At 40.8% G+C, this 25700-nt stretch overlaps 1 protein-coding gene across 1 annotated transcript in view; it reads right to left on the bottom strand.

The window, feature by feature from the left end:
* ppp1r16b (protein phosphatase 1, regulatory subunit 16B) overlaps positions 1-16888 on the bottom strand; it is a 72039-nt gene extending 55151 nt beyond the window's left edge. Inside the window, exon 1 of the mRNA XM_053439457.1 lies at positions 16723-16888. The gene's annotated coding sequence lies outside the window, so the exon portion shown is untranslated. The remainder of the gene's footprint in view (positions 1-16722) is intronic.
* Positions 16889-25700: the final 8812 nt, after the last annotated feature.

Here is a 25700-nt window from a genome sequence, read left to right as displayed (position 1 = left end):
ATCAATCATGTTTAGTAAGTTTAAATTGCAGCACTAACAAAAAGGTACCGTGTGTTAAGATATATTACAATTACTACAACAGACTGACACAATTAATCCTGAATTAAAATAAAGAAATATGAAATAAAATAATGGACAGCTGGGCTCCTTAAGGGAAGATCATTCAACTACCTACAGACAATAGTTGTGACTAATGGTTACTGATTACTGAAAAGTTGGGCCATTACTTTATTGATTAACAATCAATACTCTCTGTCTCTGCAGTGTCAGAAACCAAGACGCCATACTGAAAATGTCTTGTTTCATGTGGTCAAGCGTCTAGAACACAATGACACACCTCAAATATACAGAAGTACTTATAAAAGTATGCTGAAACACAGACAAACGCACAAACTTGTTGCATTTTGCATCACCAATAATGTATCAGTGCATGGCATTTAGCAGCGAGGAGGCGTGTGCCATGTCAGGACGCTACACACTGAGACACACTGGCGGCAGTGTCCCACACAATGGTCTAGTGTGTCTGACAGAGTGTGTCTGTGTGTCTGCGTTTTATCTTCATGCGTGTGTGTTCGTGTGATTTGAACAAACCACTCAATGTCATTAGAAAGTGTGTGTGTGTCTGTGTGTGAGTGTGTACACATACGCATGCCTGCTCGGGAAACAGTGGCCTCAGCAAAAGGAGACAAAAGTGTCCTTCCACTCTGCCCCCTCCAAACACCGCCCGTAGCCCCACCACCATGGCCCACTGAGTCCCAGAGACCCCTAGTGTGCGAGACCAGTGCTTATGTCTCCAGGTCCTACTAATTCATTTAATCACCAACTAATACCAGAGGAGGGACAAGCTGATTAAAAAGCTCACTGAAACCGTTCAGCCAGATAGCAGCAGGAGTTACAGCTGTCGAACCTGTGACATAGACCATCACTCACCACACAGATACAAGCTCGTCCCTCACTGCAGAACCCCTGTATCACACCCTGGTCTTTAATCACTGGACTAACTTGGGTTCACGGTTGTGAAGTAAATGTCAGTGTTAATTACAACTAAAAAAGAAGATGAGGGGGTAAATTCATTACAGGGTTCATTCACCGAGATGTGAAACAGAGCATTGAGTGTTGCAAAGCGATGTAACGTTTCTCACTCGGTCTACATTCACTTCTTACACCAATTTACTGGAAGATAACAAAGGGGATTATTTCATAAAGACGTTTGCAGAGAAAGAGCTCGATCCAATTTCATGTTTAAAATGAGCAGTATGGCCTGTTGGATTGAAATGACTTCTCGTTTCATGAGCTGGCTGAACCTTTAACGCTTTTGCAAAAGCAATGGCCTGCTCTGCTTTCATTACTGCGGCTTGAGAAAGTGAATGGACATCAGAGAGGAAACCAAATCCATAACTTGAATCTCATGCGGTAATTGTCAACACAGTGTGGGTTACTGGTGTCGGGGAAGGTGATGGGCTCAGCTGGGAAATTGCACTGTAAGAAAAATCAATGAATTGGATCACCCACAATTAGGACTCCAGAAAAAAACGTGTTGCATTTAATCACGTGCTAATAGGCCCTTAACGGGTTGTAGCACACATAAATATCTAAATGCTCTGTGTAGTTTCCATCTCATTATAAAACAGCAGAAACTATTTTGGGACCAGAGTCAGTGTTAAAGAAACACTGACAGAGCACAGGGCCACTACAACAGGAAGTGGTTGGTTTTGACTGTTACACTGAGATTCGACTTCTGACCTTTCTGAAAACTGCGCTCATTAGCCGGGACACGACCCCTGTCCATGTCAAACCAAAGTCAGTGGAGTCAAACTGACATAAGGCAGGTCTCTGTTTGAAAGACAAGGAGAGGTGCAGTGTGTGGTGCACGAGTATTTCACAGAGCTTTAATGTTTTAATGTACTGATGGAACATGTGATGCTATTAAACAGTAAATACCATTTTCCCTAAGTGCATTCTGTATTATTATATATGCTTCACTTTAAATAGAAACTAGGCAGTTTTCTTGCATTTCTCTGATTTGAAAAAACAGGGTTTTTTTCTGCTCTTACATTTTAAAAATACCATTTCTGCTAAATCAGCATTTAGTCCAAATATAACTTTTTGGACATTTGATGATTTCTTCCTGATGTGACTTTTATTTAATATTCTCTATAAAGTTTCCCTGATATGAACAACTAATCCAACAGAGCTTTACGTCCAGATGTCTTTTTTACGTTATAATTGTTTTTATCTTCTCCAGCTACAGCAGTAGTTTCCTTTTCAACGAAAAAAAAGAGGAGACATTACTCAGCGGCAGTGGAGAGCATATGAGTGGCAAGGAAAAAAAGAGAGTAGCAGCTGCTGCAGCATGTAAACACATCAACAGAAAACCCTTCACTGAGTCACGGAGCTCCTCACACACACACAAACACACAAACAAACAAACGCATGCTTTCAGACTCAGATCTTGAACTTTGAAAAGCATCCTAATGGATTTTCCATGTCAAATTAGGAAACGGGCGGCCTCTTCATCTTAGTGGAACATAGTTCAATTTAGAAGAAAGAATAATGCAGTTACACTTCTTATAGAGTATTTTATACAGTATTAGCAGGCCTGGGTATCATTTACAGCACTTGTGATGATGTAATACCAATACCAAAATTGCTCTGTGAGATAAAACATGATTTCCACAAAACTGCCTCTCATTTTTTTTGACGAGGCTTAATGAGATTATTACGATATTTTACTGCTCTTATCTCTGCCTGGTAAATATGAAGCTACAGCCAGCAGCTGGTTAGCTTGGCCCAACACAAAGACAACCTAGAAACAAAGGGGAAGAAGCTTTGCCTGATTCTGCATAAAAATAAGAAAAAGACAGCTTTGTGACAGTTCATTCTTGACTGATTCTGATCAGTGCACACTCTCACAGGCCAGAGTTTTTGCTTAATGGCTAATCTTGATCTATTCTATCGTCACACCCATGGACATTTCTGAGAAATTTTCCACGGCAAATTTGTCCGTTCTATTCAACACCCACTCAACTGTGGCCCACTAAATTTTGAAATAGCTATTGTTCAACATCAGTGGAAAAACGTGGCTTATCAAAAGTGCTGACATTTTTGAAAACCAAGTTTAATTAATTTGAGTCATGGTTCAAATCCTCTCATAACTCTGTTTAAAGTGATGAAAAACATAGAACATCCTCTTTTGCTGTAGGCTAGTTTTTCTCGTCCTCTGCCGCTGTCACCTATATGGCCTTGGGCCAGTTTATTTGAGCCTGTACATACTCCCTCCAAAACATAGGAAGTACAGTATCTCCGGTCACGTCTAGGCTGATGATTCACAGCTGTACCTTCCACTCAAATCTATTGATTCCCTAAAGCCTCGCAGAGACGGTTTCAAGGAGATTAAAAGCAAGACTGCAAATAATTTCCTTCAGCTAAAGTGTAGCGAAACAAAATGAATCCTCTTTGATCCCTTGAAGTCCAGAAGCCATCTGATTAGTAAGCAGGGCCACATCACGCCATATGTGAAGTTCCATGAAAAAAATCTGGGTGTTCAAATTAGCTTCTGACCTGTCTCTACAAACAAATCCATTCTTTTTATAAGTAATATCAGTTAAGAGTCATGTCCAGACTCAAGTCACAGTTGTATCACATCATGGCTGGACTAAAACTTAGAGTCCATCCCCCACTTCTCTTCATGGCTTTCGATTCATCTGAATACAATTATTCACTGTCTCTCTGCTCCTCGGTCTCTTAGATCTAACAACAACACCTCCCTTGTTTGTCCCCGGTCTCCTTTTGCAGTTGCTGCCTCATGTTTGTGGAACCAGTTGCGTTGAGAAGTTTTAATTCATTATTCATATCTGGTTGTTTATTGTTTTTATTGGTATATTTCTCTTTGCATTTTATAACTTTATATTGTTCTAGTTTTTGTATTGTAATTTACTTCTAATAAAAACGGCAAATACACTGTACAAGGATTTATGCAAAATCATGCAAATCATGTTGCATGAGTTAACCCATTTTCTGTAAAAAAGTGACCTACTGTGTTATAATACACCAGTTTTTATTTAATCAACAATCTAACTCTTCTCTCTTTTTCTCCCTTCCATTTTTCCTTCCTTCCTTTCTTCCTCCCTTTAGCAGCCCTGTCAAGTGTTCACTCCTCCATCCCTCTCTCCCTCTGCGTCCTCTAAGAGGACGTTTTTATTCTGTCTGGATTACTTGTCCTAGTTGGCACTAGGCGTGCTGGTGGGGAGAGAATTTATTTCCTCCTGTGGAGCCTTGATTTAAAGCACTCAGGTCAACTTGATTCTGGGTCACTGTCTCCCTTGTCGTAATGAACCAGGGCAGTGCTCGACAGCTCACTGCATATCGACAAACCCACGGTGTTCAGGTGCTACAGGATGCCACGGTTGGCCAGCTGCAATCAGAGCTGAGCCAGGAAGCAGCAACACTTATTTTGGTGGCTTTAGTTTGAGTGGCCAAAAGTGATTGAATATTCCACTGTGAACATGAAGCAATAAGCTCAGCTCGGAGCATAAGCGCTCAAATTACATGAGCTCACGTCCACATAAGCCTTCTGCTTGATGCTTGTAAAGAACAAGCCAGCAATCTTGCAGTAAATCCCTGTTTCTCTATTAGCAACCAACATATGAATCACTGCAACACACCACTTGTGTTGGGTCCACAGTCATGCTCAGATCACATTATAATTCCTATTAACCTTATTCATGTTAGTACTTCGCCCTGCCGGACACGGCCCGGTCAACTCTGGGCCAACAGACCCGCCTTTGTTCGGTCTTCGATAAAGTATTTAGCCAACCTGGTCAAAGCCAGAACACACTTCTAATGACCCCATGTGGAAAGGTGTAAGACATCGGGGGTCAATGCCCTTTTCAAGCCTGTGGGCAAATCCTTGGTGAAAGCAAACATTCAACCAAGATGGTATAGTTCCAATTTCCAATTGCAGTGACAAACATGTTTTTAACTAGTTTAAAAGACTACACGTTCTGTTGCTTATCGGAATTCTCCCATTTCTCAGGTTACTACTTAATCAATGAGTCGCAGCAGTTTGTCTTTTAAAAACCTGCATCTTTACACTCTCTTTACTTGAGCAACAATAATTCGAATAAGTCTTTCATGACACTACAACAAACCCAAGTTGTTTGTCATTGCTGTGCAACAGTATTTGTTTTTCTCACTCTTTATAGCATTTTCTCGTTCAGAAAAAGTAGTTCTATAGAAGTATGATGGATTTTTCTTCTTACCCTACCTTTCCATATTGGTTTTATCTTTTGTTTTGAGTGAGGGGAGGCAGCGCCACAGGCAAAACATTCTAAATATACTTCATCACAACAGCCAAATAAACCAGAATAAGCCCAGAGATTTTTGGAATTCCACTTTGATTCAGTCTTGTAATGTCTCTGAAGACACGTCTAAGAACATGTGCATTTTACCAAACATTGCTTGGATAAGCTTCCAACACTGCACCCTTAAGTACACAAGAAATTATCTTAAACTTAAAGGGGAATCAAAGCAGCTGAATCGTGGTGGAACAAAGCACCTTTTAGTGGGATTAATTCGAATAAGGGGTTTGATGTTAATCAAGCAAAAGTTAAGATTTAAAGAATGCACATCAACACTTTCAAGAACAGAGATTCGACAAAAGCAGCCTGCCCCCTTTCAAAGACTGAGACATGCTGAGACGTGCTGTCAATCTGCTACATTGTTCTTGTGTGGTGCAAATAAAAATGAAGCTGCATAATTTGGAAGAAGAAAACAACACTTGATAAATACTTGGCAGGTGGTTTCATAGTTCCAATTCTCACCTGGAACCGATCCACCTTGACTCACAATCAAACATCTGCCAAGGGTGGTAATAATGTCAGGAAGGACTTCCCAAATATTTTTGACATGTTTTGATATACGACGATCAGTACTGCAGCAGTCTAATTCCTATGCAGCACCTTTTTCATTTTAAACACAAACCAATAATTTGTCCTGAGACCTTAGCTTTGTTTTCTCTTTGTTTAAGAACAATATAAATAATAATTTGCTAAGTAGAGACGGAAACACAAGCCTATATATACAAATACATGTAGAAACATTTTCCATCCTTGAGCAAGCCCATCACTGCCTCAGCAGCAGGTCAGAAAGAATCCGAGGCCTCAGATTGCCCAGCAGACAGTTTGCAAACTGAAGGATTTAGAGCAATCTCCTAAGATTCTTTGTTTATCTTTGCTTGTGTAGACTGGGGTTTCTCATAAGGAAAGAATGATCTGCCAAGGAAGCCTTTTTAAGTTAATTCAACACATATTGTCAGCAGTGCTATTATTTATCATGAAATCAACCAAAGGGAGATCAAGAATTGATCCTGCCAAAAAACTATTACCATCTTTAGAGGCAATTCTATCAAGTGTAGTGTCTTGAATGTGATTCTTGTTGAGAGGTTTTACTTCCGTGTTTGCCGCAAGTGGAAATATGACTTGCATTGTTTCCAGCTAGATGCTGAAGCAGATGGAAGTTGAAGGTGACATTTTTTTTTTTTTTTTTCTCGTTTTTTTTCTCAAAACCTACAAAATACATTAATATTCAACTATTGCTTTGGCAAATAATTATCTGTGGCCATATTGTTTTTCTTTCAACTTAATAAGGATATAATTAGTTAGCGTAGATAGATATTCAATCTACAATGAAGTCAGACAAAAGAGAACTGAAAATCCTGGCATATGAGAAGAAGCTGGAACTTTGGCATATTTGCCCGACGAATGACAATTGAATGACAATTACTCCATCTCAAATCTCTAAATGGCTGCAAATAACTTTTCTGCCAATTCACTTATCTATAAATGTATTGCGGTAATAGTCATTACAGCTCTAATTGCATTTTCTTCCTTAAAAAAACATTCACAGAGGCAATTTGTTTGTTACTTGACAACACAACAAACGACATGGTCACTGCAGGGTAGTGGAGTGAGGGGGGGCCGGGCATCAAGCCCTTAGGTGCAATCTTGCACAAGTATTGCATAATTTATTCAACACAGACATGGTCTCAAAGACGTGACACAGATTTAGTTCCTTTCACACCTGCTTATGACCTCCTGGACTGTAAACGTCTGATTTTCCTACATAATTTAACAAGCGTGTTGCAGGTTCCCTTGAGTGAGCAGCTTGAACAAAGACATCTGTACTGTGGTTTTACAGCCTGTTAGGAAAACTTAGAGAGGAGCATCACTCGCCTGTTGTCAACACCAGGCAGTAAGGATTCATGCCCTGCCATGTCCAGAGAAGAGTTTAATTATTCATCTTACTCTGCCTCTGTTTGCCATCTGTTGTCTCAGTTTGCTTCTCATCTTAGTTTTGGCTTTTTTTACTCCTTGACAAACATGCAGCTTTTATTTTACCATGTTTTCCTGTTAGATCAGCAGAACAGTGTGCAGGCTGGAGGTGGCAGTGTGACAACCGGGTTTAAAGCTTACAAAAACAAACCTAAAGCCTCCAACCCTTTCCTACACTCCCACAAATCAAGACGGATAAATGTCCTGACCGGTTGTTTTCTGCAGTTTTTCCTGCGTGGGAGGTTTTCACAAAAGGCTTCAACCCCAGAGGAGGGTAAAAACCTGGCCTGCAGCCGCTCTGCACAACAGCAGCAGCCCATGCCTAGAGCCTGGTGTACTGTCCCGGGTCTGGGTGGGGCTATTCGTCCTTCTGCTCCACACTGACATGAGCGAGTTGTGTTTATTTTGGACCAATCTGTCTGTTTATTTATAAAAAGGGTTTGACCACAGTACGCCCTGTCCTCCAGGTTCTAACTACACCCCCTGCTGCACTCGTCCGGTTCACTATCACCGGGCAATTTTGAGAATATCCTCTCTTCTTTTGTTTCATCGCTCTTTTCTAAACTGTTCCTCCTACTGCTTTCCCCTGCCAGTCATCCCTCTCTCTCTCTCTCTCCCTCCCTGTCTGGAGCTATGTCCCTCTGTTGAGTCATTTCGCTGCCTAATGATGGTTTGAGTCCCCGGCTAAGTCCCAGCCCGAGTAAACAAGGCTCAGACTCAGCCAGCCTGCAGTAAGTGTCACTTCTTATCCACTACTAAACCAAGATGGGTGAACATTGAGCCTGCACTGTCCCAGTAACTGCCAGCATGGGCATAGTAAGAGCTGTGCATGCGGATTTCTCTAATTTCACTATAAACAAAGCAAAGCTCTGTGGGTGCTTGTTGGATTCAGAAAAGTAGAGGCAGACAAAAAGGATGAGAGTACAGTTGATCTCCGCAATCTGCTCCACAAGCTGTTCCTCCTGCTGGACAGTTTGGGGAGTGAGCTTAGTTGTCACTTGGGGATTGTTTACAGCAGTTGAAGGTCAAGTCAGGCCACAAATCAATTGATAATGTTGAATTAAAACTTCAGGTCCATACGTTTCTGCACTTATGATTGTAGTCTGAATCTGAGACAGTTAGTCATCCAATTTCTAAGATACTGGGCGAAGTCGGACATTAGTTCCCGTTAAGGAGTGGTGTGGTTTACGAACAATCAGAGCCTATCCGCAGCAAATTAGGTTTATATTCACACCAACGTATTACCACATCTGGAATTCAACGACCCACCAGACAGTGGTTGTGAGCGCTGCTCCCAGTTGCAGTCTCTGTATGTCCACCACCATAACCACCTCCTTATTACTCTACTGTCATCAATAAATGTAGTGCTTCATTTATTAAAAGAAAAAAAGAAAAACTACCTCTGAACATAATCCAGGCGGTGATTACTCTTCCCACGCAGTGTAATTGGGGAAACAGTTCAGTTGTGTGTGAACATAATTTCTAAGACAATTATATCAGTTTTCAAGAAGAGTGACATCCACGCACACTTCATCCCATAATATATTCCACCTTCATCAGGCCCACATTACTTCCCTAACCCGTGCACTTCTGTCGATTTACAGAGATGTGCTTAAACAGGCAGTAGCAGTCATTCCTGGAAGTGGTGGTAAAAATAAAAATCTGCATTTCAATAAGGGAGCAATAATGCAAACGTATGAAAGAGTGGAACCACAATCTGGCAGTGTAAAGGGAGCCTGGCAGAGTTAGAAGCAGTCAATCACACCTCCGGTTAAGACACAAAGAGTTAAGACATCAACTACAAAATAATATTTCCAAATTATGTCTAGTTTTTGTTAGGAATTGATAAAAGTAACAACATAAAATACAAATAGTGGTTTTCACTCAATATTCAGATCTGGATCTTACTGGTTATCTATTCTGCTATAGATTATCAAATAAAATTTGTCCATATTTATCTTTTCAATGTTAGAAATTGCTCACATCAATTTGGTTTTTCACAGTCACAGATTACAATTTGAAAAATGTGCCTGTTATCTTCCTTCAAAGTTATTGCAGTAGTTTACGACGTGTTAAAAAGCCCTTTTAGAAGAAATACGGGAGCTGCAACAAAAAACAAAACACTTGCTCCTTTAAACTAAATATCTTTGAAAGCTGTTATCATCATGTGACCCCACCCTGCTGACAGAACAACCAGGACAGAAGAACAGAACTTAATCAGTGGAGGTAAAAAGATATCTGGACTTAAACCCTGCAGGGACTTTGAGACACAAAGGTAGATAGCTGAACATGTCACTGCATCAGAGCTGGAGCAGTACAAAGATCAGAACTGTGCCACATGTAAACTTCCTGTTCCTTCTGTAAATTACTGCTCCAACCGGTTCAGACGCATGCTGAGGATCACCCAGCATCTTGTCTAGACACTTCACACAGTTGGTCTCTTTTGAGGATTCCTAAAAGGAGGCTTTCAGACAAACTTGTGCTCACTTATCAATATTTTATCAACTTTTTGAAGGAATTCCTGGTCTGAAGAGATCACAACTGAAGAACATCGGTTATCAGGACTGTAAAACATGAGTGGTTAAAGTGTGTGTGTTACAAAACACTCTGACACCCTGACGCACATGCACACGCACACACACCTTGGTACAAGCAGGCACCAGAGTGTGTGGTCAATTGCAGACCAATGGGTGCAGAGCGCTGACAGAGACGTAAGACAGAGCACAGCAGACATTAAAGGCCCCATCTCAAACAGCACAGGCAGGATTCATGAAAGCACACACACACACACAGAGAGAGAGGGACCGTTTCAACAACACTCTCAATGTTGACTGAATCTTTGCTTTGAAGTTCCACAGCTGCGTTCATCTAATCTGAAAAATGCATTTTGCTCATCAGGAGATGTGGAGGGTGAGTATTTTTTGAGCCCTTATATTCAGGATGTATACAGGCTGCATGATGCGGGGCTGGATAAAGAAATGTTTTTAGAAGCCTAGAGGTCTATTATAAAGATTCAAGAACTATAGGACAACGGGAAATCCACAGATCTCTCGTGCTAATCAGTGACCATGTGCTAAGGTCAAACTACAGCAGAGGGGCTGAGGCTTTCTGTGCTTTCCTAAACAATGTGAGGAAAAAAACAATACAATGCCCCCCCCCACAGCCAAACGCCTTCCTGAACACAGTGCAAGCCCCAAAGTCATGAGCTCACTTCCTGATCCCAATGCTTCACCGAGTCTGATTGGTTGCTCTACTTCCAAAGGAGCAATCTACGAGATACGCTGGGCTTTAACACAGTAGCATGCAGTGATCTACACATACAGCTGAGTCATATGTGCATGAAAGCCTTTAAACACGATGTTTATCTTGTGCTTTCGTGGAACCAACACACAGTGCTGGATGGACGCCAGCATGAAGAACCAAGAGGGAAAATCAATGTGTCCTATTTGAAGCCTTCATAAGCCATTTTCAGACATGGATTCCTGAAAATGTCTGGAAAATTGGATCTGGATATTTTCCAGACTTTTAACATATGGACACACAGCAAGAGATTGTCTAGGTCAGACATGTTCATATTAATAGTTCTTCAATCTCATTATCTTTCAAAATGGACATCTTCATTGGCTTTGTCTCCGTGTATGGCAACTCTTTTCCATCCTATTTGTATTCTTTGTGGGATTTTCGCAATTTTCCCTCGTTCTGCATTCTTACCTGGGCTCACTGAGACGTTCTCCGGAGTTTTTACTAGGGGGTTGGAAGGAACAACTCCTGAGAATGTCGGGAGCAACTGACTCAGACATTTGTGTTTACACATACTGCCCCTACGGATATTCCAGGAGACCATCATGCTCAGTGCATGTCTGAAAGCAGCTCAAGAAAATCACCCATGACTTCGTACTTTTTAGATAATGTAATCAGTATCTAAAGGATTTTATGATATAAAATAATTCACAATACAGGACAACTATAACTGCAACACACCAATCGGGCCTTAATGGCAAAGTGGCAAGATTGACACATCTTCTCAGTGAAAGATACACGTAAGAATGAAGTTTGTAAAACAGCACCTTAAATGACAATCAGCATGCGAGAAACATGGTTTTCTGGTTGGTCAGATATCAGCAATAAGTCCTGAATAAAACAAGATCAGATCATCACCTGCACAATACCGTTCCTACAGTGCAGCGTGGTGGTAGCTGCATCATGCTGTGAGGGTGCTTCTCAGTGGTCAGGGTTATCGATGCAGAACCAGACCAAAGTACAGAGATATCCTCAATGAAAACCTGGTTCAGAGTAACCAGGACATCTGACCAAGGTTCCTCTTCCAACTGGACAGTCATTCTAATGATACATCCACAGGAGCACCGTCGAGACGCCTCTGTGTATTTCCTCGAGTGGCACGGGCAAAGCCCTGATTTGAGCCCAGTCAAACGTCTCTGGAGAGACCTGATAAAAGCTGACCACTGGTGATCCCCTTTCAACCTGACAGAGCTTGAGAGGAAGTGCAGAGACGAAATGGCAAAGAATCCTCAACTCCAGGTTTGCAAGGTGTTTCTGTTTTCTAACTATTGAGTCTAATGAGTGTAGACTGATGAGGAAAAAGATGAATTATTTAGCATGAGGCTGCAACATAACAAAGTCTGATAAATAAAGTGACTGCTCTTTCTGAATACACCTTCATCACATCACCAACCACAAACTAAATGTGGCCACAGTTTTTGGTCAAAGTGAAATATCCCCCGAAAATAAATAAAGAGGAAAAGTTCAACTACCCTTGATTTCCTATTCGGTAGTTCTGTAAAGATGGAGTGCAATCGGTCAGCGGCTTCATTGAGATGAATTGCCTCTATGGTGATCCCTCCGTAACAGCAACTGAGACATAAGAAGAGGGAAGACTTGAACCTTAAACAGTTACCTGAAACCTAAAAAATCCCATTTGAAGATAAATTGATTTATCTGGACAAAGATCATATGCAAATTAAAATCCTTACAAACACACTTACAGGACGGATCGACTGAGATGGCATGGCACCAAAGCTCTTCTCTACAATCAATGATGTTTGTGGTTTTATCCTCTCGCTGAGGGGTCACATGAGGATATCCCAGCCTCCATCAGCAGGGGATCCAGCATTACGTCGACTGATCACTTAAGTATCCCTTCAGGCCAAAACCCCCCACTCCAGGGACATAGAGCATACTATAATTTAGACACCCACTTGTTTTAATTAGGTGTCTTTTTATTTTGCAGTAAACTGCGTCATACCACCACCGGTATTATTCAAAGGCAAAAATGTTGTGGTTCCACCTTCTCATTTTTGACAACTTGCCTGATTTCTTTAAGCCACTAATTTTGAACGGTTTCTCTTTGCCTCGCATATTTTTGGGAAACAAAATAATTAACAATTTCAACTCAGCCACTATACAAAAATATAACCTCTCAAGATCTAGAAAACCAACACTTCTAAATCAATGATTAGAGTTTATCACAAATGCCCAAGTGGACCAGATGTGACAGTGAACTCAAAGGGCCTCTAAGTAGCCTTGATAGCTGCCCTGAGATTTGCCTGTCTCCGTATTAAGACCACAGATTAGCAGGCAGTGCCCGGTAGCTCGCTGTAATCAGATTGCTGATCTAGTATAATCGCTTTTCAATAGCAGGCAAGCGCAGTGCTATCCAGCACGGCTCAGAGAGGACACCTTAGGCAGCAGGGGGTCAACAAACAGATTTCCAACTCAAATCATAACAAATAGACTTCCTGTGAGGACTAGTAAAGGGAGAAAAGAAAATTAAATTACAAATTTTAGACAGTACTTGGTGGTGGTGACTGTGTTGACATGACTTTGATGTCAGTAACAGACGGTGCACTGCTTCATTCCTGGTTGTATTTAAGGCTAAAGTAAAGCCGGTTATTTATTTTTTTTTGTGTGCCTCCGAGGCTGCTCTTGTTTCAGCCACATTTCCATGTCGAATAATTAAATATCAGTTTCTGCACAAAACTATACAGAAAATATTACAGAGGCAGCTTATCAGTGAAGAGGGAGAAGTGAAGGAAACCAGTGGGGCTGCTCAGACACTCAGGGGAATATTATTTTGTCATAACACTGAAAACAGCCAACTGTCTGATCATCTGAGAAACCAGAGGAACTGTTGGGTTGTAATGTGGAGCAGTGCATTGCTTATATGTAAAGTACTAGTGTGTGTTTATGTCCGTTTATTAGGTCTGGACAAAAAAATAAATAAAAAGAAATGTATTGGGGAAAAACATCCATTACTGTGCATAATTTCCCCAAATATCCATCTTAACTGCATGCGCAATAAACAAATCCCTAACGCAACGACGAGTTTTCAATAAAGAGTTTTCAATCTAGCACAAATTTCCTGAAGCACAACTCCATGTCGCAAGATTGCAAATCCTAAATATATTGAGTTTACTGTCACGCAAGAAATATGAAAGCAGCAAATCCCATTCAATTGAAAAGCTGGAAAGAGTCTTTGGGTCTTTTCTTGCTTCTCAAATGACCTAGAAGATTAATCATTACTTAACATAATTGTTGCATTTGTCCACCGACTTATTTGTTGTATAACTGATTTGACAGACATATTTGATATTTGCTGAAGGCTTACAATACCATCTGACTGTATCATATTGACATTTTGAGAATAAAAGACTCAGCAGAGCTTAACAGTAATTAAGCTTTCAGATCAAGTCAGTGGAGTCAGTCCATTTTTAGTCAGAACTATTTGTAATAATTTTGTCTCTAACACGCCAGAAAATAGATAAAAAACATGTTATAATTTCTCATAGACCAAAGTGACACATTCAGATGCCCTGTTTTGTCTCAACGGCAGTCACCAATCCAACGATAATCAATTAATTATGTATGACGAAAGGAAGGCATTAGCTAGCAGCGCATATTTGATATTTTAGTTTGAAACAACAACCGATTAATCTCTTTTCTGCCAGTTGACTATTAATCAACTAATTGCTGAAGCTCTACCTGCAGTTTATCATTTTGAGGCAGCACTGCTCTCTACAAATGATCATTGGCAGAAACCCTTTGCACCTGAAGCCCTGTTTTCCTCGGGAGAGAACAAAGATGCTGAACCTCAAAGCAGTTTTAAGTTTGACTTTGTATTGTTGGCACAACCAGTGGCAAGAAACCGCCTGCTAACATAACCAGAGAGCAACATGTAACAAATGAAGAAAACGTTTCATCCACCCAAACACTTCTTGAACATGGAAATTTATTTTTTAACTCTGCCTCCTTGCCATAACAGTCTTTGCTTAGCTTGATGTTTTCTTTTTAAATTCCCCAGGCCTTACTGGCAATGCACGACACATCAGTGTCAAACCTTTGCTGAGCTTTGCCGCTGAACCCCATCTTAGAATGAGCACAGATCACACCACTGATCATATGTAAAGAGCCAGAGGCTGAAGTGACTTGTGGGTTTAGTTTATCTCGAGTCAAAACTAAAACAAAACTCTATAGTGTTTGGTTCAGCCCTGAACTTTGTCTATAGGAGATAAGGTGCACAGCACAAAGTGTCTTAAAGCTGTCACACAAATACAATCTAGGTGTATGCACAGATACACTCCCCCTTTGTAAGGTCTATGAATGTGTAAATACAGCGTTGTGTGTTTGTGTGTGTGTGTGGCAGATTGTCCCTCTCTCTAACAGCCCATTTCTAACGTGAGCTGACAGGCGGTGCCGATTCTGAGAGAACCAGCAGGAGGAAAGCGCTCAGGACGTCTCCACACATAAAACATTTAAAGGCCAACACTGTCAGACACCTACCTTAACCAAGTCTGCATCTGGCACCAAGTGAGAACAACACAGCCACTGATGGTGGTGTGTGTTGGCGTGTTGATATGAGACAGGGAATGAGGGCAGCACAAGAAGAGACTGGAAGCCTCATGGTACAGATCTGTCGTCATTGTGATTCTGACAATCTCATAGATTCTTGATGTGGCCTAGTCTGATTATAGGACTGATACAATTGGTCATTTGAGTCATTTATTGCTTCAGGCTTTTAAAATCTCTATTTTATTGTATATTAAATCATCTTTGGGTTTTTGAACTATACAAAACACACCCATTGGACCCTGGGAGAGATTAAAGTGGAATCCACACTCACTGTTAAGATGAAGCGTGTGGTTAATTGATTAAATAATCAACTGGCAGTTCAATCAAAAAGATTATCAGTTTTGATAATCAACTAATATCAAGCCAAATACTTTTTCCATATTGTCACAGTGGACCATGAAAGAAACATGGGTCCTTTCCCAGTTTTCAGGCACTTTTGGTAAGAGAGATGAATCACCCCTTCAAGTGATGGATCAGGGAATTGTAGTGATAATGAAATCCATCATTTTCAAGTCAGAGCCCTATGATGATATTGCTGACTCCTGTTAACTCAAATGTTACTTTGCCTCATTGATAACTGAATATCTTTGGTGCAAGGACTGCAAAAACTGTTTTTAATCTTGAAATTATGATAAATGGTCAGTATATATATAGCAACCATATCAAATATGTTCTGCTTCTATCGTCCCATGTGTCGCTTTACTATCTTTTCCATCATTTTATCGTTTTAAATTAAATGTTTTGACAGTTTGTTGTGCAAAACAAGAAAGATTTGAAATTCTGCTCTGGGAAATTATAACTAAAATACGCATGTTTCACCATTTTCTGATGCTGAATGAAGGATTCATAGATCTGTTTGACAAATCACCAGATTACTCTAGGATAAAATAAACATGAGCAGCTCAAACTGCCATATTGAAAAAAATGTAAAAAGGCTTTAAAAACTCACATTTCCAGCATCGGAGCCATGAAATCAAACACGCTGCACGTAGAGAAAACGAGGGGAAATGAAGGAGTTTGCAAATTTCCCATTGAAAACTTTCCAAATCAGACAACTGCTCCTCCTCGGGAGCCCGAGCCCCTCATCGTGCACGGTGGAGGCGGCTCGAGTCGTTACTAAACAAACTACAGGAAACCCTCCACCCGTTTCAAACTGGGTCCAAGTGTCCCAGCAGCGGGAGGACGAGCCAGCAGGGCAGCGGTGGAACGTGGAAACATCCCGGGGAGGATGTTGAAGCTAATCTCCCACCGAGCGGCTGGATTTGGTTTTTCAAGTAGCGGCAGGAAACGACGGTCGAACCCGCGGCTTGTTGAGCCGCTAAAAGTCGGCTAGCTCCGACCGCTCCGGCTCCTACAAGAGCCGGACATGCCTCTCTCCTCCTGCCCGCTGCCGCCGCTTCTCTCCCTCCGCTGAGAGAAAAAGGAAAAAACCTCCTTCTCCCCCCTTCGATGAGTTGCGACCCCTCACTCACTCACTGACCCTCCGGCAAACACACTGTCAACGCGCCTGGATGTGGGCACTCACCTCCGAGAGAGAAGCGAGGAGCCGCCTGCGAGACCCCGGAGGTTCCAACTTGTCCCGTTAGTATAGACACGGCCGAGCTGCGGAGAAACGCTTAGACTGTGTGTGTAACTGTGTGTGTAAGAGAGTGTGTAACTCTGAGTGTGTGTGTGTGTGTCTGCAGCGTCTCTCTCCTCTCTCAATCCTCGGGGGGCGGGGCTGACCAGGAGGAGGAGACACAGGGGCGGGTACAGCCAGAGTGAAGATGCAGGAGTGCACCAAGAGGGGCCCGGCACGGGGGGGGTCCCCGTAGATAGATTACAAATTAATCTATCTACTTATGCCGTGTTCCATTACACCTCGGATAATCCCAGTTGATAGCGTTTCCAGTTGCATAGGAACAGTGTTTAGGATATCCAGCGAGCCACTGTTAGTAAAAACAGGTCATAATAATGCATTACGATGTGTTTCAGGCAAACTTACACCGCAGTAAAAGGTGCTAATAAACAGCAAACAACAATAGCCTTCACCACCGTTGATATGCGGAGGGGCCATCTTGGATTACGAAGTCGGGGGTGGTGAGGTGCCTCTGACCTTCCGGCTCGAAGTTCCGACTTGAACGGGTGTTCTAGTTTCAAGTTCTGACTCGGGGGTCGGAAATTCCAAGCTATTTCTCAAGAACTGTTTATCTTATCAGTTATGCACTTGGCATGAATATTTTCCAATTTGGTGCGATTTGGACACAATAAATTAAATATCTGTGCTCTGTAACAATCAGTGAGGGGGGGGGGGGCAGCGTGCTAACAGTCATGCTGTTGACCAAGTTGTTCATGTCTTTTTCTAGGTCCTCGGATAAACTACAGCACCTGCCTCTTCTTCAGAAATTTTTCTGCAAATTAAAAGCAAAACTTTTATGATTTACCTGCTCCTCAAAACTGAAGCCAATGCATTGTGACGGCCACCTGCTGACCAGCTGTGAGTATCTGGTTTCATATTTCAGTGGTTAGAGCACTGGTCTTGATTTCCCTACAAACACTTCCTATATGATGGAGGATATTATCTTGAAGGTGGCTGTACCTCAGGAGGAATTACAGGTTCTCCACTAACCAGAAGTTTAATGACTTGATGCCTTAATGTCCGTGTCGAAATGTCCTTAAGCCAATATACTGAATCCTAAATCACCCCAACAGCATTGTGTGATAGATATAGTCGTATTGTATGAATGTGTCAGTCCTTAAGGTGATTTATTAGTCTAGTTTAATTTGAAGGATTTTCTGAAGGCGCATACTGCCTATTTTTCTGCGACAGATTAAATAAATTCACAACAACTGAAACCCAGTTTCCAAACAAATCTCACTAAAACCCTATAATGAAGAAAGTAAACATAACCCTACATCAAACAACCCTACAGTGTACATATTTGTTCATGAATGAAGCTCAAAGGTAGAAAGGTATTGCTGGGGCACAGACTTCAGACTACTCAGACTACATTGGATCTCTGCACAGATGGCTGGCCCTAAATTGCATGCAGCAAGCAGACGGTCAATGCAGGCCTTTGCGAACTGAACAGATGACAAAGATAACATCACACAGAGCCTCGTAGAGATGTGGCCACAGAAGGTATAAGTTAAGTCTCTGTAGTCCTTGTGTTTGAAGGAGCAGATCCTGTCAGTGGGCTGGGTCTGAGCTTGCCCGGGCTTAGAAATAAAGGCATGTAAAGCCTCATGTTTGAGCTGGAACTGGGCTTCTGCAAATACATATATATATAAATGCATCTGGATTGTTTTAAATATATCAGCCACCTGAATACAGTCTAAACTATATGGTACTCAGTAGAGTGAACACCTCCACCAAGGCCCTAGTCCCCTAATATGCAATCTAATTCCACCAAATTGAACACACTCAAAGAAATCAGTCCTGATTGTTGGTCCAAGAACCATGAATTATATTGTGGGAAAACAAAGCAATTCCTTATCTCACAATATTAAAGAAAGTGGTAAAGAAGAGTTCCCGGATCCACCCCCCTGATCTAAACCTAAAATGTAATGGTTTCATCTCAGACCAACGCTAAATCTTTCCACAAGTTTTTGCCTTTCTTCCAAATAAACAGGCTCTCATGCAGGCCAAGATAATTAAGTTTTTGCCTTAAAGCCTATTCACTGACGGTCATAACCCCCCTAGACGGTCTAAGTCAATTTACTTTACGTTTCAAGTTGTGTCAAGTTCTTATACGCCTGTGAGCTGGTACACCAAAAAGGCTTTCACTAAATCTGACCTGCTGGGGAAACCCTAACCAAACCATGAAATGCATGAATGCCTTTTCTGATGGAGCCAAGTCTGAAAGTGACATGCAGAGACACAGTTTCCAAATATGGACCTGAAGTTAATCAGACCCAAAGTGCACTCGACTTGAAAAGAACCAAAAAGATAGCAACACTGGCAGGGGAATGATTATGCCAAATAATGAGCTTCTGTGATGAAGTTCACTTGGCAACAGAAAAAGCCAGAGACAGTATAAGACAAGATGTGTTTTGGACCCGACCGGAGTCAGGTCATCCAGGTCAGATCTCTGCTACTGAGTACATCCATCTTGCTCTATACTTGTAAAGCTTATTAACCTGTTACCTGCTTATACATTGGAGCTGCATCTTTGAGTTTAGTCATTTAGGCTTAGCATCGTCCTCTTTGTTTGACTGTACATGCATGTTCCCTTATTTTTCTCTGTGCTATTAACAGGCATTGACAACTTGTGTATGTCAGCATGCCTGGCTGGCAAACTTGATTTTACTGTGCTGTTGTACATTATAAAAGATTTAGGACATGTGGAGCCTGGTGTAAATAACAATATGGATGTGTCTGCATCATGGCCATTAAAATGAGTGTTGGATTAGCTTGTAGTCAATGATTGAATAACCCTAATTCTTGTTTTGCAGCAATACATTTATTGTCTTCCAATCACTTATCCAGAAACATTATTTCGCAATTTGTTGGATTTATACTTGTCTTATTAATAGTCAAAATACAGCAAAGTGGAAAGTAAAATTACACTGCACCACCTCCCGGCTGAGACAGCAGACCTTGAGGGATAAAAAATTAACACAGTGTCTGGGTCTTCTCTCTTCTTTGTCTTTTGTCTCACCCTACCCTTTCTCCCATCACCAGGACATTTTCTCACTTATATAGCAGAGATTTGTAGTCGTGTTGTTTTTTTAGACATTTCCTAAGATGCTAAAATGTCAGCCCCCTGACTGTTTTTTTTTCTAAATTAAGACATCATGCTGCAACTGAAACATTGATGATAGAATTAACACCAAAGGCTCAGATTTAAATGTTTTATTCGTCTTATTCTCAAACAGGTCACTATGGTAAGAGCAAGGGGGCACAGTACTGAGGCTGAGTCAAAATTAATGAACATTTGACTAGAAATAAGAATCAGGGACAGAAATATAAAGAGAGAGTGGTGTGCTCCAAAATGACTGTTACATATTATTTGTAATGATATTTTTTAAATTGGTACAATTTGAAATTTTTTGAAAGAAATCTTATATAATATAATGATCATAATGCTAAATAAAGTATACACAGTGGTTCACCATCCTCATGCCCTGAGCTCTAGATATGAGGGTGAACTCTGGTTCTGAGTGGAGCAGATCCCAGACCAGTTTATGATGTCATGGGGCCTTTAACAGCGTCTGGCCAGGAGAACTTTTCATGATCCCCAGAGGGACCCTGAATTTATTAAGCTTGTCTAAGTAAATGAGCTGCCCCACCATCCATTTCTCTTTTGAATTATTAATCATCCGATGATTCAATTATTATTGTTGTCCAGAGAAGAAAAACACGATCAGGTCTGTGCTTCTGAGGATTCCTCAGGAGTGGAGGACGTTTGAGGTCAGACAAACCACCACAGCAACACTCTTAAGAAAAGGGGAACAAAATAATCATAGCATTTTATTAAAATATTATTTATATGGCATGTTTAAGACAACCACAGTGAACCAAAGTGCTGAACAGCCTTAAAATATTAATACAAAATACAATGAGCAATAACAAATTTAACATCATAAATATTTTGAGAATTGCACAACAGCAGATAAAACTGAAGACTCCAACTCTAATTAAAAGCCAGTGAGAAGAATTTCAAGGAGTCTTAGTGGTTCTGATAAGAAAAAGTAAATTGTTCCAAAGATTAGAAGCAGCCGCAGAAAAGGCCCAGTCACCTCCATAAAATAAAACTATATCCAACATAGACTGTAGGATTAAAATTGGGAAAAAAAATTTAAACATTCAAACACATAATCTGAGAATCTGGGTCAACAGCCAAATTGTTGATGGAATGAAGTATTTGTTCCTAACCTCCGCTCGCTCTCCTCTTAACCCCAATCTCCCAGGTCCCACGGCCGCTGGAAATGGCTTAAGACTTTACTCTTTACATATTTCATGGATTTGCACTTGCCCCAATTCTCCCAAAGAGCAGAAAGGGGTGGAGGTGTTGTTTATGGGAGCGGCACGGCAAAAACAAAGGCCACGAGTAACAGTTCAAAACTAGAATTCAGTAGAGCTCAGTCCTCCGCCTAGTCCAAACAGTCCCTTAAATCCAATCGAGCTGCACCAAGTTTCATTCAGTTATAGATATCAATCCTCTGCCTGAATCAAGATCCGTGAATTGTTCCCTGGAAAATTGCTGAAAATGTAGAAATTAGCAAGAAAAATTCGCCTCCTGTTCCAGGTCCTCACCAAAATGGAATGGGTTAATCCCTGACCCATAATGCACCCCTTCACCAGGTTCTGTTGAAATCCGTTGAGTTGTATTTGTGCAGTCCTGCTAACATACCAACGGACAGGGGTGAAAACATAACCTCCACAGCGGAGGTAACGAAAGTCAGGTCTCTGTCTGACTCCTCTGAAGTTGCTGCCTGAGTTCATTCTGGAGCAGCTTCGTCCTGGAGAAGCTGGTGTTTCTGTCCAGTGAAGTGTTTGAAAGTGATGAATCAGATCATTAAACACCGTGTTTCAAAGTGAGTTTTGAAGTCAGACACTTTCCACTTCACCAGCTTCAGGCAGACAAAGAGACACAACGCTGGTGACTAATTCTTCCTTTTTTCTTTTTGGAGTAATGCTTTTTAACATCATATTATAAATCTGCTCCACAGTGGCCTGCATTGATCCACCTCCTCTTTTGTGCATCCCTCTCTCCTGACTGTGGGGAAGAGTGGATCAGTGCCAAGCAGCTGCTGCCAGCTAAAAGTCCACGTTGTCAAATCCTGCAATTAAGATATTAGCACATCAACGAGAATGGGGTTCGCTCAGATTATCGACCGCTTTCAACTTTTTTGCCGGCACTTATATTAATCCATGTGTCATTTATCACAATGTAACGTGGTATTCATGCATCGCCCCGTTTTCCTTGAGGGGCTCTGTGGATTTTAAATGGTCGACCTGCATCCTGTAGTTAACAGTGATCACAAAGAGCTGTCACTACCGTAATGGACTTTACACTGAGTCTTGGAATGGATTTAACTTTTTATCCTTGTTTAGAGCAAACAATGGGTCGTCTGTTTGAAGTTGAGTCTATATGTATATATGACTACTTATTCTTAACTACTGAACATGTATACATATTTACTTGATTACTCTACTTGATCAAAGATAGTACATTTGAGTATTACAATGTTATTGTACTTTCTTCATTGGGAACTTTGAACATTATACGACATGTATTTAAGAGCTATAGTTACTTTTCAGACTCAGGTTTTTCATAATAAAACATATCGGTTTATAGATTATTATGCAATCTATCATACAGGATCATATAACACAGTGAAGGGCCATTCTAATGACCAGTAGTTATACTTTAGACAACTCATTTTTATATTTCTGAGAAAGAATTTTTAAGCAATGCTGTAATTGAGTATTTTCACATTTTAAGCAATATCCATTTTACTTTTACGACTCACTTTTATCTTGTGTGTGAATATGTACAATTCTGAATATTCTTAACCTTATTTTACACCACAAAACAAAACCTTTCATTTCATCTGCTGTATCACTGTCCCATCGATTTTACTGTTCATTTCGAGACGAGAGCAATTTATGCATTTTTGACACGTAGAGTAATTCAGACTTGCTCCATTATTCTGACAAAGTAATTTTCAATCTCACTGAAGAAAATAAAGGTGCCGGGCATGTATGGATGTAAACAAACTATGCTTTGAATAATAATTTTTGTCTGAAATGTCATTACCAAAAGAGGTCTTATAAACTCACACTTCTAAAGAGCGAAAACTTTAAAATTGTATTTCTCTTTAAGATTTATTATTTGTGACTAAATAAATGATTATTAGAAGTTATTAGAAGTTTTAGTGCCTTTAAAATGATATTGTAAAACCACAAAGTCATGACTTGTTTAATTTCAAAAGTTAAAATTATGGGCACAAGATGAATCCTACTTCCCTGTATGTGACTACATGAGCTGGAGTTTTCATGTTTCAAGTCACACTGTATATTGTACATTAAGCCACTATTGGCCCCCGAGACCGAAAATCCTATTTTAAACTCAAATTCAATGTGAGACTCCGACCAATGTTCCTCTCTCTGCATCAAACTACGCACATGCCGAAATGATGATGTCACAAAGCGGTGGTCAAACATCTAAGTGGGGTGACTAAGCAAAACACCTTTTTGGAGAATTTAAAGTGTGCAAAGGCCCTCAGAAACCACAGGATTAGAGAGATAATGCTTCTTTGATATGCAAATGAAACAGTTGCAAAAGACACATGCAGCCTCTCAGTTCATTCAGCTAGTAAATAAGAACCGTTGGCATGGAAAATAAATGCTGTGTCGGCGGTTGAATTGTCATCAACAGAGTCCAAAGGGGAATGGATCTCTTGCAGAGAGAGGCAGATTGAATTATATCTGATCTCTGGCTCCATGTTACTCTTGCAGACTTTATCTGCAACACTCTGTGAGAGACTGAGTATTATTACCTTTCAAAGTGGGTTTGTAGAAAGTAGAGCTGTTTCTCCATGTTTAGATGTGACACTAAATCTCCATGTTCACTTTATATACACTGCTGCTCGAAATCTTTTTCTGTCCTGGCATTGAAGTGGAAAGAGGTTTCCCTGCACATAGTTTCTACTACTGCACTCGGAAAGAGACATTACGTCAGCCTTCGGCCTAAAAACCTGAAACCCCAGTGACATTCTTTTGCAGTCTCAACAATCCCTAACTGGTACATTTATTTTCTTGAAAAGCGAACCTGCTGAGAACAGAAAGGATGGTGGTGTCACTGCATTACGTCCGAGGAAAGAGAATCCACAAATAAAGGTTTCCTGGCAGCATTTTTACTCCGGCGTGATTTGCATCATGCTGATGTCTCAGTTGAAGACAAGGATCATGAATTTAAAAGCTGGAACAAAGCCATGTACAGTCAGCGCAAAAAAAAAGAGTGAAGCCGAGTTTACTTTTGAACAGTTGGATTATTTTTTTATAGTCGTAATACTTTAATCTGATTTGTTGTCCTGCGCACATTTACTCCACGATGGCTCTGTAATATCAGAGTACGTTTATGGGTTTTCCTGACAACATAAAATCTGCTCTACAATGACTTTTTCTGCATTTTCAGATGTACTACAATGTCAACACACTCTTTACAAGTGGGTGACTTACATTCTAAAAACCTTGTCTAGATAAATATATTCACCTTATCAGTCAAATCTTTTGTCAGAATGTGAAATGACATTGATAAGAGCTTGTTGTATCTACTTTTCATATACTTGTGTTTTGAAACCGATATTTTGAAGCATATTAATGGGGCCGATCATAAATCTGAGTGGTTTCAAGATGAGTTATGGTGCGAGAGACAACCTTCAACATTCAATTTAATTCTCTGACTTCTCTCTAATCTTCACTTTCCTAAGAAAATTACTTATATGAAACCATCTAAGAAGGTTTCTGTGGTTGTCCAAGGTTGACCTGTTCATATTCAATAGTTATCTGCCCCTGCTGCAGGAGGCGGGCTCTAATGTTACCTGCCGACTCTGATTGGATTAATGAACCAATTCCCCATTATTGATTACTTTTAAAATGACCTAAAAACAATGTAAACAATTCATTGTGGGAATTAGAGGAAACACAAAAGGATATTTGCTGATATTTGTTGTGGAGTGAAGGTGAAAAGTAATTGAAAATAAATGTTGTATGTCAAGTTCTGATACAAGTAAAATGTACTGAAGTCCAGTGGCAGCTCTGGATGGACGCCACTCGGCCTGTTAGGAAACAGAGAGACAGAGGGGAAAGCATGAGGGACAGGAAATACAAGCAGTGCTCCTGACATGCATGTTACCCACATGTAGGCCCTCTGCAGAACTATACTCACATACAGAGTGTTGGACTCAGTGTGGTAGTTGTTGTTCACCACCGGCTGCAGGCAGGTCTCTCAGTTTCTGTCAGTTTCTGCCTCTCACACATCAGCTCCTCTCTACAGCTCCACAGCCGCCAATGATTATCACACATGTCGTGCTGAGAGGAACAATATTGCAGCTCTGAGGACCTGAAGGTCTGAGTGTTCTGTGGGAGGATTTGACAGTAAACCAGAATATTCTCCGAGTCCTGTTTGCCAGCAACACGCTGACATTCCCTTTCATCTGCATTGGCAATAATAAAATTAATGTTTTGTCCGCTGTTCTCTCCATCTCTTCTTGGCATGGCTGTCCCTGTCATATTGTGCCAGTGACTGTGGAGGCTTCAAATGCACATCTATACATAGATCACAGTCCACTGCCAGAACAATTACAGTCGCTGGCAGCTACTGTATAGAAGCTACCGTGTCTATTTCAGTGTGTGTGTGTTTGTGTGTTTGCAAAAATGACACAGCAGCTTCCCAGAGTCTTTACAACACCCACCCACAATAACAGCAGTGGGTTAATTCACTTTCTGCTGGAGGCCTGCAGAGATCTGACTCTATAGCAAGGCTACTGTGGGAGATCCTCAGAGCTTTTTGA

This window comes from Pleuronectes platessa, chromosome 2 (genome assembly GCF_947347685.1).
Source record: "Pleuronectes platessa chromosome 2, fPlePla1.1, whole genome shotgun sequence".
Lineage (NCBI taxonomy): Eukaryota > Metazoa > Chordata > Actinopteri > Pleuronectiformes > Pleuronectidae > Pleuronectes > Pleuronectes platessa.
This window is presented reverse-complemented; position numbering and strand designations above follow the sequence as displayed.